A 4,777-nucleotide genomic window follows, 5' to 3' on the forward strand; every position below is an offset into this window, starting at 1 on the left:
TTATCATCATACATACATACAAGTCATTTCGTGATGCAAATTATTGAATGCAAATTTATTTTTCATGAACTTATATTTTATGGTCTTGGATAACAAAATTTTTACATGCTAAATTTGTAAATCTTCATGGATTGATATGAAATGTGTATAGACGCTCATCTTCAAGACCAACCAATAGCATTTAAAGATTTAAAGACAAAGTTTGATTTTTTATTCAAATTCTGTATTTGACTTATAAATTGACTTTTTAAGTCAACATTCCACTTTTACACTGACAGCAACAATCGCAGTCGAGACATAGGGTGCCGCGAAACCCCTTATGAATTTGTCTTTTGCCAGAGTGAATCGTTTATGATGAAGATAGTTTAATCATCAGACAGTCTCTTTCTATCTGCAGATGTGCATTTAAGACTTTTAAAGTTTAACTCAAAGGATAAGATATATTGAAGAACGTGAGAGTTGATTTTCGTTAATACTGTTCATATACCAAATAGTTTTAAGCTTCAAATTCTTATAGTTGTTGATAAAAAAAATCAATATCATTTCAAAATGGCGGTATGGATTTGAAAATGTTTACCTTTTTTAGAAAAGTTTACGATAGTTTGTGGAAAAGAACAATGGTTGTTCTGTAGCATAGACAATTACATATTCAATGTTTTTATCCCTTGAATCTTAATTTTATTAACATATTTACATTTGTTAATAGATACATCAAATACCGGTACCTTACACTACTGGAACAATGCCCCGTAGATTGGCCGTGAAAATGTCAGTAAAAATGCTGGTGATTTTTACAGTGTTTGTCACGGTTAATTTACGGTGGGCCGTGAAACTTATCCGTGACAAGGCCGTGGAATGACTGTCGTGAAAAGTTTGTGAAAAGGCCGTGAAGAGGTGCCACCTGAAAACTTGGGTGAAAAGACCGTAAAACCCTGTGAAAAAAAATGTACACCGTGAAAAAGTCGTGATAATGCATTATGTGCCCATTGTGAAAAGACCGTGAAATGTAGATATAGTACAGTATATGCCTTTATTTGTCGTGAAAAGGCCGTGAAAAGGTGCCAACTGAAAACTTGGGTAAAGAGACCGTAGAAACCCTGTGAAAAACAAAAATGTACACCGTGAAAAAGTCGTGATAAATTATGTGCCCATTGTGAAAAGACCGTTAAATGTACATGTACTACTTTGATAAACAGCCATTCACTGATTGTGAAAACTCCTGTAAAATGTTTAATGTATTTTTCAGGCCATAATTTAACAAAAAAATTAAATGCTGTTTCAATCAAATGATTCAGTGAAATGCCTGAAAACCTAGTGTAAACATCTACAGACAACTTATTTAAGTACAATGCAAGTGAGACTATGAAAAACCATATTAAAAAGCTGTATTTTTTTTAGTAATAATTGTGACAAAGAATAAAAATATTAATTTTGATAGAACTGTAGTAATTATGTAAGGAAAACATAAAAGCACACAAATGTCAATGTGATTAAGTAGCTAAAGTCAGCTGTAACATGTATTGTTGAAATTTTGTACATCTCTTGGGTCTGATTTTACCACTTCAGCAATATTTGTCTAATGTAATCCTTCACTTCACTGCCCGTTTGAATGACTATTCCAGAAAAACATTTATAGAAGTTCCTGTTAATTCCCAGGAAATACTTTTAACTGAAAAGCTCTTCTTTCCAACTGGATTCCTGAACTATTTTATATAAAGACTGCTATATCCTTTTGCTCTTCATTCCTAGAATAAATTAAGAAACATTACATATATTATACATGTATATAAAAAAAACTATTTATATATTCAAATTAATTTTTGGCATTTATGTACATACATGTACTTAAAACAGCTACAATATTATTCCATGCAATACAGGAAAAATACTAAAAAACATCATTGAAACAGAACAGCCACTTGGAAACATGCAAAGTTTTTCCCATATTTTCATATCATTTTCCAGAAAATCTGCCCCCTATCCAATATGGCATCATTTGTTAACGAAGTTCTGTATTGTCAACTTATATTATTTTTTAGATTTTTTTAAAGACTAAAGACGCTTTTAAGACAGACTATTAAACTTAAATGGTTCTTTGAAGTAATAATATGTATGGCTAAAGCCAAACTTGTCCAGACTAAGTGGCCGTAATGAGTCACAGCTATTTATTTTACAGGGGGCCAGGGGCGTAGCAACTTTTACTGCAGGCACATTCGCCATACCAATTATTTTTTAAACACCTCATTGCCATACCAATTATTTTTATGATATGGCACAAACCCTTAAAGAAAGGACATTTTTGCCGTACAAATATTAAATACTTTCCCTGCTACGCCTCTGATTAATCCCTTTTGAACTCTGTGTCCCGACGGCCAAGTCAGAAAATACTTAAATAGCTCCCGACACATTCAAAGGGGTTACACCTCTGATTATCAGAGTGAACTCCATTTCAGAGATACTTATTGCTATTATAATCATTTCCAATTATCTATGTCTATGTCTACGTAGTGTACTGTACATAAATGTCTTTTTTTTATGTGGCAAGTGTGGGGCAAAAGGAACACCCCCCCCCCTTTTTTCCCCAAATACATAAACAAAACAAAACCGTAATCGTATTTAAAGGATCCGGTAAGTCTTAGAAAACATAACCCGAAATGATTAAAGGAATCAAGTGCAACAGACTCAAATATAAGTGAATATCTCACATGCATGTTTGCACGGTTTCTGCAAATTCAGTGAAAATCAGTTCAATGGAAATGCTCACAAAAGTCATCAACATTTTGGTGATATGATGAATAAAAGAATAAAATATTAATAACTTAACTTACCTCAAACTTGCTGTCACTCGTCTTGCATCTATAAAGTAAATATTAATCGACCTTCGGCGTCTTTCAAATTTCCAAATTGCGGAAATGTTACAATTACTCTAAAAGAAACACGAATCCGGATACGGTCTGATATTCCGGGAAGTTCTCGTTTTTACATGTTTCGGTTCCAATTAAAATTAATGTTTACATTGTTTATAATAATGTACAGACGAGAAGCAAAATACTTTTCTTTAAATACAAAGTATTCATTGGCACAAAGTCATTAATTATAACAATGAATGGTTCCATTTAAAAGTCAGTCCTGTACAGTAGTATTGCATATAATAATATTTAAACAGACACATATTTATAATGAAAAGTTTATATGATATTTAGAAAAATGTGAGTGGAAATAATTAGACCATATTACAATAATCACATGGGATGTTTTAAATCTGAATAAGGATAAGAAAAAAATGACATGAAAAAATATCACGGCCTTTTCACTGGTTTCAACAACCAGTGAAAAGGCCGTGGTATTTTTTATTAAGCATAAAAGGACAAATTATCACGGCCTTTTCACGGGATATTGAAATTTCACGGTCTTTTTCTAACATCAAATATTTTTCACGGCCTTTCGAAACATTTTTTTTACAAAAGTCACGGGGTATTTTCACGGGGTTTTCACGGCCCTGTGATATTTCACAGACATTTCACGGCCTTTTCATGGGCTGTTGTTACAGTAGTGCTTATCCATCTGGCAAAGCACCATGGAAACTATTTGGATTCACAATAAACTAGCAATTTTGGCTACATTCGCTAAACACCTGTTTTTCAGTGCCAATGTTTACTGAAATAGTATACTTATATTTGCACCTATCATTCTCACAGAAAATCAATATAATGACTTGTCACCAAAAAAAATTGCGAAATCTCGATTGGAAAAAAACCCTGTAGAAATACCCGGAATCTGTAAATGAATTTTTACAAGTAATTTGAGACTTCCGATTGTCACTGCTATACATAGCTACTCATGTTAAGCGTTAAAATAAAAACAATAATTTCCTCATTTACATGGTGGAAATTGTTAGTATAAATTTTGGTAGATTTTAATATGAACAAAATACCGAAAAATCATATAGTAAAACATATAATTACATCTCAGTAAGACATTTTTAAATCTTCGCCTTCCCTCCTTTTATTAAGGCAATCAATGTCGACCATAAGATATCTTACATCAGTAATATAGAGACTAAGGTGAAAGCTTTTTCTTATTTACGTAATACTTATTTTTGCATTTTAATCTATATTGAGACAGTTCTAATATGCACTATTTACAAATGACAGCCAAAAATGAATATTTTACAACTCTTAAAAGTGTATGTATATTTGCCCGTTTACGTTTAAAACACCTTTTTGACAAAAAGAAATTAAGAACGTTATGTTGTACAAATATACCCCTTGCATATGTTTAATAGATAAGTCTGAACAGAATGATACAATGAAATTTATTCAAATCTTGAAAAATAAATGTAATTGACTTTCAGTAAAGATTGACCTATGTGACAGTTGTTATCCATTCGTTTGGTGTGTTTGCGATTTTTATAAGGGACTTTCTGTTTTGAATTTCCTCGGAATCTATATTTTTTAGACAAAGAACAGCAGTTGCTCTAATCCGTATTTCATTTCAATTAACCATCACCTTCTTTTATCGCCACATGTACAGTATCAGCATTTTGCATCAAAAATAATATACAACAGACAATTTCATGTTCAAAGTTTTCTTCTATTTAAATATCTTTTTCAAAATTTGATTCTGGCAAAAGACCATGAACAATAATTGAATTCATAATAAACTGGTAGTATATTGATAAACAAGTAAAGCACAGTCATTTGATTGACAATTTTCTCAAAAATAGTACAATTCTTTGAATTATTATAGATCTTCTCTGTAAATTTTATAAATGACT

General features: G+C 31.5%; 1 long non-coding RNA gene across 1 annotated transcript; it reads right to left on the reverse strand.

Annotated features, from left to right (window-relative positions):
• Positions 1–1,417: 1,417 nt before the first annotated feature.
• LOC127737010 (uncharacterized) lies at positions 1,418–3,051 on the reverse strand. The gene is made up of 2 exons (XR_007999261.1): positions 2,829–3,051; positions 1,418–1,745 (listed from the first exon to the last, which is right to left on the reverse strand). It is a non-coding gene; the product is annotated as an uncharacterized LOC127737010 (long non-coding RNA).
• Positions 3,052–4,777: the final 1,726 nt, after the last annotated feature.

Source organism: Mytilus californianus, unplaced genomic scaffold (genome assembly GCF_021869535.1).
Source record: "Mytilus californianus isolate M0D057914Y unplaced genomic scaffold, xbMytCali1.0.p SCAF_4, whole genome shotgun sequence".
Taxonomy (NCBI): Eukaryota; Metazoa; Mollusca; class Bivalvia; order Mytilida; family Mytilidae; genus Mytilus; species Mytilus californianus.